Raw genomic sequence first — 15234 nt, forward strand, 5'->3', positions numbered from 1 at the left:
TACCGAGAAAATTTGTCCAACAGAATGCAGTCAGTAAGTCTGTCAAAAGGAGCTAATGTGCAAGCAAAATAAGTTAGCTCCATCCTCTACCTTGTTTGGAGTTTGGATGTGAAAGAAAAGGTCTCCATAGTGGTTCATAGTATATTCTGAAATGAAAAAGTCTCTCCTTTCAAGTCATTCCACTTGGAACATGTAGTTCATGAATAACAGAGAGAATGAGAGAGCAAGGGATGTATCCTTTGATCTAGGATCTAGGACATGCACTTAAGACAATTGGATTCCTCAGGTGCTGGATTCCCAGGATAGTCTGTGGACCAGCAATTAGGACATTCATTCAGCTCTTCATCAACATCTTTTTCATTCTCTTGAGGGAAGAAATGTAGTCAATTTTGGATGGAGGTTTAGACATAAAAGCCTGCAAAAATAAAAAACTATCTTCATACTTAGTTTTACATCTGCAGTAGATGAAGGATCTCTGCAGCTGAAATCTGTTACAAATGGTCTCATTGGAGGGTTTATTCTCTTTGATTTTAGCTGTCTGTACTGACATACGTGTTTTTTCAAGCAGAAATATTGAAAGTTCCCTTCAACATTATGATTGTAACTGTCTCTCAGAGGTTTTTTTACAGAACGTGCAAGTTGCTCTTCCAAGTTATAAATGGAACTGTAGAGTAAGTGCAGAATGACTTTCTGCCAGTGGAGCTCCACATACGGTGCCAAGAGCTGGTCAGGACTTCACAGTACTGCCAATCACTATAAAAAATAGAGCAGTCCTTTGTTGGCAGAGGTGCCTAAAATTACTGAACAAAATGGTGCAGCATTTGTGAGTCCCTGGTGGGTGGTGGCAGCAGAACTGTGTAACGTGCACATGCATGCACACAGAGCAGCCTGTGATCGTGAAGGCGCAGGATTGTGTGCCAAAGAATGTTTTAATTATACTGGCATCTAATCAGAACTTGAAAGGCTAATAAGAGCCTGTGACACCTCGTTCAGTATAAAGAAGGATCTGCATTAAACTTCAGACCTAGACTTAGTACATAAGCTTTTATGTACTTAGCTTTATGGCTCAAGTCTACTTTCAGTCCCTCAATAGTTCGTAATAAAATAAATAAAAGGAAGTTCTCAGGCAAAGAAAAGTTTTGCTAACTTTGTATTTCAGTTTTAATATTGCAAACTAAAATAACAATCTTAGGACCTTCAGACCAAGAATATTATTATTAAGCAGCAAAAATGTGGAAATGATCAGTTTAAAGAATGTAGATAAACCTCATCAAATGCTTCTAAGCTCTGACTTTTTCCCTCAAATATAACTCTGTGAAGTGACTTTGTCAAGTTTGTTCCAGTCCTTCCTTTTTTTGCAGATATCTAAAACCAGCATTTAAAATGTTTCTTGCTACAGATGAGAAAGACACAAATTTTCTGACTCAGTTGTGACTTCAAAACTTGTGGAAGTTCAAAGTGCTTTGAAGTCAACATGGTCATTGCTAGAATCTGGACAAAAGTAAATATGAGGCAAGAGAACCAGATCTGAGTGGATGTACTACTGGAACATTTTTCATTGCTTTTATTTATTTTTAGAACTAGAGTTTTTTTGTATTAATGGACATATTTACATACCCACTCTAAGGGGTGATATAAATCTTACAGAACCTGCTCCAAGAGATACCAGTAGAATGAGATCAATTTCATTTTATTGTTTAGATATTATTTAGATATAGATATTAGTTTTTGATCGCTGCTGGCTTTGAAGGAAGACAACTGTGTAGCTTCTGCAATAAGGGCTGAAGCATACTCTTGAAATCACTTTGACAGATGGCAAAGGCAGGTGAAGAACATAGCCTGTGGGAGTCTGTAGAGCAGGAACAGTTGCTTCATGGCTGGAGCAGTTGCCTGTTTCGTCAGGTAACAAGGTATCCAGACTCCTGCAGCAGCACTGCACAGTAGCTGAAGTTACTAATAGGATATACAAAGGACAAATATGGCTCAGAATTGCTGCCAAGACTCTTAACTCTTGTACAGGCACTGCAGGGAGATCTGCAGTGCTGAGTGCTCTTCACACCTCGGGGCCCAGAGCCAACTGTAAGCTCCTAGACCAGACTTGTCTGACTGGTGACTCCTTCTTATGCAACAGCCTTGTCGTTCTAGGATGAGCCTTCTACCAGGGCTCAACTGGCAGCAGGAAGGACTGCACTCAATTGTGGATCCTTGCAGCAAATACACCAGCTGAGCTTCCACCCATGAACTTGGAATAACTGATTGGAATTATTGGATGCTCTAAATGAGCTGACTCCCATGCTTGCAGACACAGATCACCCAGCTGTTGTTATTTAAGGGGGAAGGGGGAGGGGAGGTGAGAAAGGAAACTCCCTGTTGGTTAAACAGGATGATTTATAACACCTAATGCCTAAAGCAAATACCAGGCTATTTTAAAATCTGTTTTCCTCTGATGTGGCAACTGCTAGGTCAACTCTTGTCCACTTTGAGGTACGACTTAAGCAGCAGCCCTCAATTGATAATATCTATTGGGTAACGTGACCCAATTCGAACAGCTGCTAAGTTTCTTATCTGCTTTTTGTAGTTTTTCCAAACCTCTTTGCTACAATTCTTCTTCTATAACTTCTTATTGCTCTCTGTTCCTTGCTCTGGCAGCTGGTGTCTTTACACACGGCACATTATTGAGTGGTTCCTGCTACAGCAGCTCAGAGCCCTGAAAATAACATAGATTACTAACATACATGTTTATGTGTGTTAGCTTAAACAGCTTTTCCTGTTTTGCAGCAGAAAGGGAATTGTCAGTCCTCTATTCTGCTTTAGTGGAGAGATTGATTTTTTTTTTTTTTTTTTTTTTTAAGGCCTCAACCATCTGTCTTACAGCAGACTTGGCAAGTAGGATACCTGTCTTGGGATTGTCCCTTCTCATCCTCTTCCTCCTCTGCCCCCTGCATGCTAAGAACATGGCAATACCTCTGCTCTCTCTTTTCCAGTTGCTTCTGAGTCACATCTTCCCTCAAAGCAATCTTTCTCAACATTTTGGGCTGTCAATCTTCATGCAGCCCTGAGTCAGTTCTCCTGCCCAGGAGAAATCAAGCCACTGCCAGCTGTGAGAGGTAGGTAGGAATTCTCTGGCTAAGATAAACATACCCAGCCAGGTATTACAGCCCACTCATGTTCCCTTGTCACTCCCCATATTAGAGGAAGAGAACTTGTACATACTTCTTCCACCCATTATGTCTTTGGTGCCTTTTATTAACTTCCTAGTTGTAACCTAAAACTTGAGAAACATTTCTTTAAAATTGCATGCAATAAATGATGAAGGACTCTTCTTCCATCCTTCAAGAGCTAGTATTTGACCTTTCATTTACCATACTATATTTTTAGTGGTATAATTTCAGATACCATTACCTACACTCAGCTTCTTAAATCATGCATGAAATGCTTTTTCAGTGCCACATTAACAACTAGCTGCTCAGCTTGCTGGAATTAGAAACCAGATATGTTGTTCTATTTACAATAAAAAGTCAGACTGTGGTTTTCTTGTAGATTGCTATAATAAAGCAAAAAGGTCCCTTTGGTGTTCTTTAATTTATGACACACTGTAAAATGTCCAGGCACATTTTGCGTAGTAGCAGAAGTAGAAAAAATAGTAACTCTTGGCTGGAGATTAAAAAAGTCTCACACACCATTAATGTATTTTGAGATCCTGCACATTTGGGAGCAAATCAGCTACTTATCTGCTTCTGGGATCATACTCATTGGTAACCACAGTGAAGGCTCTGTGGCTTTCAAGATTTTTTTTGTTAGTCTGCCTAAATAAAATCATTCACATCAGATGAATGTCAGTACAGTGCCATTAAGATCACATTAAAGAGATCTTTAGGCTAACATTTTTGGCCTTGCATGATAAATTGCATCCTGTTCTGATTTTTTTGATTCTTAGTGTCTCAAAGCCTGCTTTTTAAGCACTAGAAACTAAAAATAGCCGAGCGCTGTGAATTGCAGCTATATGGTGCTCTTTACCCTGCTCACGAAAAGTCATGTCATCGTTCTGCTGAGTGTTTCCTGGGGAGCTGCATGAACAGCTATAAACCTATAGTTTTCTCTATAGCTTGTCATCAAACTGTTCAATCTCTGCTTGTCAGTCAGGAACCTTCAAAATGGCTACTTCACTGCAGACCTTGTAGTAGAAGTACATAACCTGATTAACTTCAATCAACTGCATCAGTAAACAGAAACATTACTAATGGATCACAGAATGATGCAAGATCTCTTACATCATCTCTCTCCTTGCACTGACAGAACAGGATTCCTCATTGTTGTAGGAAACTTCATCTGTCTGATTAGGGTGACTGGGGTACATCATATGCATGCAAGATCTCAGTAGGCCTGTAAAAGCTCTCCCTGTGAGAAGGATTTCCCTTCATTTGTCCTATATTTTTCTCCTGTTCGTTTCTTCCTCTTCTTTATATAGTCTTTATATAGTTATCTCAAGAAGCTGCCTTCCAGAGAGGAGCACAACAAAATATTTCTTGATGATCACCCTTAGTCAATTGGAACAGTATGTATTCAGGGACTGGTATTTCCATATAACATGCTATAAAATAATTTGTGTGAAGAGAAAAGTAAAAAGAAATAGAATGATCCAGCAGAAGTGGCAGGTCACTGGCTATTATTTTTTTCTTGACAAGATCATTCTTCAATAAAAATCTCCCCTTGTAACACAAGCCCATTGTTTTTATTGTGTTTTGCAATCCTTTTCTTTCAACAAGCTGGGTTTTTAGGGGGTTTGTGATTTTTGTTTTTCTTTTTTTTTAAAAGTGAATGTAGTCCATTACATCAGCACTGGACAAAGAGACATTAGTTGAATTGATTGTTTATTATATTAGAGGCATACATATATGAGAAAATCTCTTGCCTCCTTTTTACATGAGGTAATTCCTTATGCATGCCAGATTTATATTGGTTTGATTTTGATGAACATTATGTTGAAAACTCATGTCAAATGCCTATCCAATGTCTCTTTCTCCATCACTAAGAATTCCTTGTTTTCTTCATACTTTGGAAGAGTTGACAGTCTGCATTTCCCAAAAATGAGATAAAAATGGATATCTTTTCTGACTGAAGAGGATGCAGCAAGGAGCTGCTAGATAAAACTGTGGAAGAAAGACCAAAATATTAAGGAAGCTTTGAGAGTAATAGGACATCCAGCCCATGGGGTGTAGTTCAAGGTGCCACTGTGTCAGACACTCAGACCTAGACTGAGCTAGCTTGTACTCTGCAAAAAATTTATATAACTTACTGGATTTCTCCCATCTTTTATTCATGACTTTGCTTGGTCCATGACTGGGGCCTTTCATTCTGTGGGAGAAACATGTGTGCACAGCTCAAGAGTGGATGCTTTCTTGTGTGCTTTTAAAGGGCCCATAGCTGCCTGCCAGATTGATTTTCCTTTTTGGTTTCATGTGTTTTTGAAATTCATACAAAACCTTTGGAAATGACTCACACAAACATTTCAAAATCCATCCAGAAGAATTGGAAAAGGAAAGTGTTTACTCCCTAGCTGACAGCCTTTGTGTATCATATCTCAGCCTGCAGCAGGTGTTCTCAGCTATCACCAAGATGCTTTCCCAGCAGCTGAACATACATATTTCTTTGCTCATGATATTCATTCACCTTATGGAACTTGTCAAATTGCAGCATAAGTTATCTGGGCTTATTTGCAAAAACTGCAGGGAAATCCTGTATCTGCCACTTCTAAATATTTCTGACAAATTTTTGTGGAATCTTTTTGGCCTATGGGAGAAACAAAGAAAAATATAAGTATAGGTTAATCTGCTCACTTTCTGTCTTCCCCTCTATCCCTGGCAGTGTCTGTACCCTGACTGTTCTTCCCCACCTGGAGGCCCAGTCACAGTGGATTTAGTTCATTCTGCAAAGTAAGAAAATTACCTTGTTTAAAGTTGTCAGGTGAGTTTAGAAGTGGCCTACCTTACTTAGGAACTCTGTGCCTCAGGTTAGAGATCACTTCTGCCTGTTCATGTAGAAAAAACGCAGAACATATTTGCAAAAATAACTGTACTGTCCATGTACACCTAAAACAATTCTGGTACTCTCTGGCTCTGAATGTCACCTCTGGGTCTCCCATTTTTTCTCCCATCCCAGCAGGAATGGTTACTGCCTCTGAAGCTGGAGATGATTGTCATTCATGCAAAACAGGGAAAAGCTCTTATGCTTATTTTACAAATCAATATTTGTAGTTTTGAAAACATTCACTGTGGAGTTTTTTTAACCTTAGTTTTCTGACCTACCTGTGCTGCAACTATTCTGGCATCAAAGAAGGGAAGGTAGAAAATAATTACAAGAGAAAAAAACACAGATTTTTCCACATTCACTCCTCCCACTAATTGGCAGATGTTTTTCATAAATGATGGTATACTATTTGAAGAGGTTGAGGCAATAGAACAAAAAATGTAGTTTATTTTCTAAACACCTTTGGAAGATTATCATGTCTTCAGGTGGAGAAATCAGCTTTTGTGCTGTTCTTCCTTTCTATTTTATTTTTTCTCAACCATTCAGCTTCTCCTTGGCATCTGTGTAGTTTCAAAGAATGTGGTCCCTGCCCTTCACTGAGAAATTGAAACCTTTGCAATCTACTGACACAGCAATTAGCAATCTACTGACACAGTCTTACTGGTATGCATCTTTTCCTCCTTGCTCAGCGATAATGTCATCATCCATTTTACTCTTAACTTGAAGTAATGAAAAGTGACTATTTGAAATACTTCGCTGTTGGAAATGGAACAGATCTGTTACCAGATGTAATGCTAGATGTAGCTTTATTCTGTATTTTACAGAATATCAAGAGCATGACTAGGATATAAGATCAAGATCAGCTATTTAATTACTCAGAGTATACATAGCTAGTGGTTACACAAATCTTGAAATTCTGAACTCTTAAATTCAATCTCCTATGCACGTCAATGAATGACACACTGGAAGATATTCAAGGACTAAAATACAGACATCTAGTGCCATTTTAGCTATAGGCTATCCAAAATATCTACATAAGCAATTCCACAACTTTTACAGAAGCAGCTGGTTGGCCAGGGGAGATCGGTGCCTATTCCAAATATAGGAATCACCACCACATTAAGGTATCTGCATGTTGTTGCAAAGCACTTTAGAGGAAAAAGTTGATAAATAATTACATTCCTTTTACATTCTGGCATGATCGGCATGTGGATTTGTTTAACATGTTAATAGGCAATCAGTTTGATTTACAAACCATCTCATAGACATGAAAATCAGGAGGGCAAAACTGAATTTAATTTCTTATTAGTTTTAATCCATTCCCAGGTCACAGTCCTTTTGTGCTCATAGCTGGTCAATGTTGTTGCGATAAAACTTTTAAAAATTGGAAATACTTAATTGTATAACCACAGCATCTGGAATGCAGAAGCAACTTATATTTTTATGTACAAAAAACTGCCAATCTCCTTTCACTAGAGGAAGTGCAGAATTTATGTCCGAATGTGACCCCATGACAGCGGGTCTGTTCTGGCCTCTGGTGCTCAGCCTTCAATATAAACTCACTCTATCAATTATCCAACACATTCAGCTAGGTCTCATCCTGCTTCTAAGCATTCTGTGAGCAGAAGTGCTTGGGAATCATCCATTTGTTGCTGCCAGTGGCATCTTGCCTGTTCCCTATGACAGAGGATATGAAAGTTGATCAGAAAGCTTTTACAGTGACAGGCATCCGGCCGTCTGCCAGTACCAGTGGGTGTTACAGCAATCAGTGCACGCTGCCTTAGGCAGGCATGAAAGCCAGATACAGTGATCCCAGCACTTCAGCTCTGCTGGAAGTGCTGGCACTCAGCTTACTTTTCTATGCTTACTCTTTTTTCTTCAGATCTCTGGCCTGGTGAGGAGGAAGAACATTTTTTAAGAGGTGTTTTTCAAGCAAAGTCTTTTAAAGCTGATTGCAATCCCTTAAGAATATGTCTTGCATGTTTCTGGGCAGCATCAGCTAGCTGGGACAGTGCTGGATATTTTTCACAGATGGTGCATCCATTTCTCCAATAGAAGCTCTGCCATAACTGTTCCCCTCTTATCTCCTGTTTCTCATTCTAAAGAGACTTTCTGTTTGCAGATGAGGTAATTGGCTAAAGACAAGCTTGCTGACCAGGCCAAAAATTTTGTGGACAGTTCTTTACAGTTTTACAAACTAACTGATCCATGACTCAAAAAATTCCTAGAACTATGTGAAAAGACTCACCTGGGACATGGGCAGAATGTAAACCGTCGTATTAGCTGTTGCAAGTGATTAAATCATTCAGACCATCTATCCAAAAGAAAACTTTAAATAAAGTTAAAATATGAGCAGAGAGGTTTCAAAGAGTGTACTGAGAATTCTCCACTATGAAGTGAATAAGGATGAGAATTATCTTTTACCAAGGTCTGGGCTGATAGGGGACTCGGGCAGTTTTAGATAGATAGATAGATAGATAGATAGATAGATAGATAGATAGATAGATAAATAGATAGATAGATAGATAGATAGATAGATAGATAGATAGATAGATATACAGATACATACATACATGCATAGGAACCAAATTACCACTGAAATAAACTTGTTAGAATAGTTGCAGTAAGAATCAACAAAAACAAATACTTGCATGTTATGGAGTTCTAATCTTTAGAAAACCCTCCTATTGCTTCTTCCAATAAATCTGCTCCTTTTATAGATTTCCTCCTGGCCAAATGTCTGTATTGTCAATAAAAGAGGTATTTTATTTTCAAAACACATGCAATTTACTTGGTGCTTTAAATTGCCTATGAAAAAGTTTGGCTTCAAAGAAGCACAGAACAATTATCCCACACCCATGAAGTGAATAATAACTTCACTTTCTCCGAAAAGCAATGGAACAGCATTTTTCTTTGGCTTTTTGCCAAATGCAGAGGCATTCATTAAAGTTTTACTGCATTTTTCTTTATAAACACTGTCTGATTTACCTGAAATACCAACATGATATTTTCCAGAAAGGTCATTTACTTAAGGGTTTTTTTTTTCTGCACAACATATTTTGCTTGGGGATGACTGTCATTTGAAGTCTTAGAGCCACTGACCACTTGTGCCAGACTCTAAACATTGCAGAACATTATAGATATGTTCTGACATCTGAGTCCCAACAGATGCCAGGTATGGTCAGGTATTCTGACTCCTTCTTTGTATTTAGTGTAATTATAGAATAATATTTTGCTTTATTCCCTTGTCCCATTTAGCAGTCTTTTCCTATTGCTTTGATTAGTTTTGGGGAAGCCCCCTTTCCTACTTGAATCTATGTTTATCATGATTTATTACGTTTAATTGGATTCTGCTGTATGCTGAGAGCAACTGAATTACATTGGGGAAGAAAAGAATATATACAACGTCACATCAGACAAAGTGCTAGCATGATTTAATTTAGTTCCATATTCTTCTTTTAGGTACCAAAAAGGGAACTAGAACGTATGGTCATTTCCTCAGCTTACTGCAGTGGAAGAAGTGTACTTTGTCCACAAACAGGAAAAATGAAGGCTTAGGGTATAACATGAGCCTTATGTGCCACTTGCAACATGAGATACTCTATGGTTCTATGATGTCCTGCATCCAAATAATTTTCAGTCCCAGATTAAAATAAAATGTAAAATAATGAATGTAAATGTAAACTAGTTTGGAGTCCCATTACCTATATTTCCTTTTTTGCTATACATTTCCTGGTTTTTCTGTCTTGGCAAATGTGTCAAAATAGACTCGAAGAAATGTAACTTCTTTGATGTACTCACAGAAGAGCTCTGGTCCATTCTCCCCTGACACAGTCATAGAAGCTGCTAGAGGTGGACCTTTCTGATTTGAGCATGGACAATGAGTTGACTCCCATGGAAAAGGTTACCTGTTTTCTTTTATTGCGTTTGCAGTGGCAGATTTTGTTCCAAAGTGATCCATTCCCCTTCTCCCATAAGTGTGACTAGATCTCGATGGAAATGGAGACCTGCACTCCTGGTTGCTCACTTGTGAAGCACTGAGTCATGCAATGGGGCTGGCCCAAAGCAGGGGAGATTACCGAAGTGATAAAATGTAATTCGTCTCTAGATTCCCTGCTTAAATATGCGTCCCTTTCATTTAATTGAATTTGAGTTTAAAAAAAGTTTTCATATTCTATGTATGCAGAGCTCAGCATATGAGTGAGACTATTTTATTGAGCATTTAAAACTTCTTTTGATTTACAGATTCCTGGATGAATCAGAATGATCTGTGCCAGCTAGTCTGCATGGCCATTATTTAGTTCTGTCTTGACTCACACACTGAAAAAGTACAACAGAAACAACAGCAGACTGAAAGAGTGTGGAGTCAGCACCAGCCTAATATTAGAATCTGCTTGTGAGCCCAATGTCAGTACTTCAATTATTATTATCAGCAAAGATCTCAACCTACAGTCAAGTGAAGTCTGGAGAGTGATTCAGACACTGGAGTCTGGTGTAATCAGAAAGGATTCTCTGATATCAGTTGAGAAGGACTTCCAGGTCACCAGCGCTAGATCTTTGATGGTAAAGGAATATGCTCATAACATCCCACAGAAAAAATTATCAAGCACCACTGCATTTTTCTGATAGCTAGGACAAATTTTCTCATTACTGGCCCAATTGTGGTTCGGCAATGATCATTTATCCTCCAAAGCAGGGGAATCCGGATCACGCACTAATGGAACAAAGGGCCTAAGGGCCTGCCTCTCTCACCATGCAGTCCCATAATCCCAGATCAGTTCTATTTTGGCTGCTACTGATCTTTCAGGCTCTTACCTGACATTTGTTCTGGGTGAGTTCCTGCTGTAGTACTGTTGCCTTGCACTGCATGGAGCAAGCATACATTCTTCATCCCAACAGCAGAAAGCTGCACTGCTGACTTGTATTTACTTTTACCTCATTTCTTCATCCTTTGAACATTCTTTGTGCTGGCTGGTAACCATAACAACCATGTACGCCACTTTATGCTGTAGATAATGTTTGCACAATTATATAGCTTGTATAGCATTATGATCATCATCACATCTATGCTGCTTTTCTGACAGTTCCTGACAGTTAGATTTACTTAGTGTGAAAGCAGGTTACTGACTTCTTTTGGAAAACACTTGTGAGCACCATGCTTTTTGTTTGTTTTGGGTTTCTTTATTTTGTTATAGAAGTCCCATTCCAGAAATCAAACTGAGAACTTTTTCTAAACCCAGCTATTTGTAAAGCCTAGAAAAGCCTAGAAAAGTTTTCTGCCTTATTCTCGGAAATCTATTCTTGAAAATCTGAAGTTCTGTACATTAGTGTTTTAACTAATAATTTTCTTGTGAGGGAAAAAAAAGGCACAGAACATGTCCAACACTTTTCATGTTGCAGAAGATAGATATATCTTCCAAATGTAAGAACTCTTTTACTATTTTAGTATCTCTAAAGCCGGAATAAAGTGAAAGTTTTGAATCGATCTTTTCAGTGACAGCTGAAGATGGCCAACTGTCAAAATAGACAATAAAATAAAGGGACCATGACCAAAACCATTCTGAAACATTCTTTCAAAGTGTATTTCTGCAGTTATTCGGTTTCATTCTCTTTGTGTTTTCATACCTTGAAATATTATACCGGTTGTTATATTCGTAAAGAAGATATTTGAAGAATGGTTCACAGTCCATTTATTGTTATTCTGTACAGAGATGTGATGAAATCTATGTACTCTGCACCGCAGGCATAATGTAAAGCAGATGGTTTTTCCTCAAGCAATGAGTACATTAAAATCAAAACTATAACACAATGTATATAGTGCTTCTAGATTAAAGCTCTTGCATGCCAGATTTGTAGCTTTGATTCTTTCTGATTTTAATGCTTAGTAGGATTTAGCCCAGTGATTCTGCCCTTGGGCCAAAGTGAATCAGCTTTTATCTAGGATGATCATATATTGGCTAAGCCTTGTAGCTTTCATTTTAATAAACACATTACTTTAACCTACCATTACATGTACATAAAACACTACAATTCAACCTTGCACACAACACTATGGACAAACCAGAATCCATTAGAGTTTCAAATGTGGTTCATTTGCAGCAAGAACAGTTCTAATTTGTGTCCTTTTAATTGTTCTGATTGCCTTTTAGTCAGATTCCTTATAATCAAATTCATGCTTGCCAAGTTTCTTGTGTTTACAATAAAAAGGCACCTTCAGACTCCTGCCTTCAGAGTGAAAAGTCTTCCTCAATTTGCAGTTTCTTGCTAGAAAGTAACATAGTCTTGTGTGTAAAGTGACTTTCTGATTTTCCTATCTTTTTTGGTAGCAAGAGAAACAACTTTCAAAAAATGTTTCTGTATCAGTTTGGCATATTTTTTAAAACCTCTTTGTTTCTCAAGACTTTCAGGGCTTTGCTTATATTCCAGAAGATTAAATTTCTTGAACCTGGAGTTGTTATTATTCTTTTCCCAACTCTGCAAAAATACATTTTGAACTTTAAAAGTAGTGAAGTAGATCCTCTTTTCCAAAATTTTGTTTCACTCGTTTTCAAGGGCAGAAGGGAAAATCTGTCTCTAAGGCTCCTACCTGTGATACCTGCAAGATATAGATTATTTACAGGACTAACTTTTTAGGGCCCCCCCACCCCCCCCACCCCCCCAACTTTGGTCATCAGGGCACATGGTGGGGTGTGACATAGACAAAGGCAAAAGGGCAAGTTGCAGTCTGCTCTAGAACATTCTGATTTTCTCAGCATGTGGGAAAATCTTGCAGGGTCATATTCAGACTGAAGTTGAAGGGCAGAGGGTCATAAACAGTTCTTTCCACAAGTGATGTTTTTCAGTAATTCTTTGAAAGCATCCTTAGATCTGTGGGAATACAAGCTTGTTTTGTTTGGGAAGATATTTACAGAAACTGAAGCTAGAAAAAATTAGTATCAGACATGCAGCCCAAAAAATTTAACTGGTTGGTTCCAGAAAAATTAGAAAATAACTCCCTCTCGCTCCAAATTGATTTTATATATCTCTTTGTCTAGACTACTCAAAGAGGCAGGCTGAGTCTGACTTGCACTCTCTCTTTTGCATTGGCTGTATGCTTCAGTGTTCCAGATTTGACTCATTAACTCAGCTATTGCCTGAGCAGTCCCACAGAGAAGCTCTCAGTAGGAGCAATAACATCTACATAGGCCTGGGCAATTCAAGATAAGGTGAAAAAATTGTTTCAGTCAGTCCACCATGCCGAAGACTATATTTTACTGAGGCAGGAGTCTTGTACCTGTTTGCACAGGGATGTGCACTATTCCTGCCCTTCTGCCATCCCTCTCTTTGCCACCAGCTCTGTAGATCTTCGTAGAACTGCCTAGATTCACTACAGCATGTCATTTCCAAAACTGGATCACCAGCTCCTCAATGAGACTACCTCGAGCACTATGCAAAAGAGATATGCTATCATTCATACAAACAAATTAGAGGGGTTTTCCCTCTTGCCTTTTTCTCCTGCATGTAAAGCAGAGACCTATTTATCATTTCCTGTAAGTCTGGCAGCTCTTGACTCAGAGCAAAATCATTTACATTAATAAAGAAAGAAAGCGAGGCTTTCTCTCTAAATATAGCACAGACTTTTTCCTGACTGGTTCAAATTCAGACACAAGCAGTGTAAAGTTGTCACTGAGTGTTAATATAACTCCTGCAAAAGACCAACCAATGAAAAGAGTGCAGAAGGTGCAGAGAAAGCAGAGTCCTCCTACGCTTTGCAGTTTGATGTTAAGATCATGCAGCATGTGACTTAGAGTAAGCACATTTCTTGCAGCCTCCAAAGATGCTCAGCAGGGTTTGCAGCAGCTCTGTAGCAGGTGTCAACACGTCAAATAAAAGAAATACAAGTATTTGAAACAATTTGTATATTTCACATGTTAATTTACCCTGGCTGACTTTAAAACTGTCTGTTCCTTCAGATATTCCCACAGCAAGCTCTCATAACCTGTCCTTCAGTTGAATATTCCTAGGGGTGAGGTCTAAATTCACAGTCCTGAATGCTGAATTCCTGCTAGTGGGCTGGGAAAGCCACAAAGCCCCTGATGACTGTGGGAACTGCACTGGTACATGGAACTGAAGCTGCTGCTTCATTTCACCAAGAAAACAGACCAGTAGATCTTTATTCAGGACAGTAAAACCTTTGGGTTACTCCAGCCAGCTACAAAAAGATGAAAGATGCTGTCTTGAAGTACGTATCTACTGAAACCTTCCAGCTCTGGATTGAAATATGATCAGTTTTAATTACCATATTGTTAGAACTTGTTCACCCTGCCACAATTAATGCAAGGAGAATGCATCTGCACAGCAAATTGTTTGGTCGTTATTTCATTTTAAATGGGGGATATAAAATTACTGCAGTGCAGATACTCCCTTTCTTTTATTGAAGAACTCATTGTTCTCCATGAGATTAACTATGACACTCCTATATTTTGTTAACATTTTCTTCTCCAGTTGGAAAGTGATGTTTTCTGTGACTGCTAAGAATTCTATTAATCTACATTGAGCATTTTGTTTCAAAGGAGTAATAACAGCTAGGGTAAATGACTGATATCTGCCTGCACTAATAAATCATGTCTAATGTTATTTTTACCTAACAGCATTCTCTTTCTAATGTATGGATATGGAGTTTACTTCACACATAGATTTCCCTTAAATTTTAAAATCTAAGGTAAAATGTGGGATTATCTATTTTGATCTTGTTTGAAGTGGGTTTTTTTGTGCCACCTTCAGTTTCCAAAATATTCAAAAATAGGAATTTTGGACATAATTATGTGTTTAGTTCAAAGCTATAATACGTAATGAATATTTTTCTACTTTTAAAAATTTCAATAGCCATTGAAATTCGCCAATCTTCCAACATTAGAATAATTTTTGAAAGAAAAAAAATTCAAACAGTTAAATACAAAGTAAAGCTTTCAATATAAGAAGAAAATATTAATGGAAAATATGTTTGTTACAGAGGTTCCATTTAAGATTATGATGGTCTGACTGTCTGTAAGTGGTGGGTATGCCTTTTCTCATTCAGATTGATATAAATAAAAGGTAATTACTATGTAAACAAGGATATTCTAGAGAGGGATAAATTTCAAGTGATATTAGTCAATTTCATGTTGCACCTATATATTGATAAATGCGTCTTTAAACATATTTATGTCGTTGTGGCTGTCATTTTGC

This window comes from Haemorhous mexicanus, chromosome 1, assembly GCF_027477595.1.
Source record: "Haemorhous mexicanus isolate bHaeMex1 chromosome 1, bHaeMex1.pri, whole genome shotgun sequence".
Classification (NCBI taxonomy): domain Eukaryota; kingdom Metazoa; phylum Chordata; class Aves; order Passeriformes; family Fringillidae; genus Haemorhous; species Haemorhous mexicanus.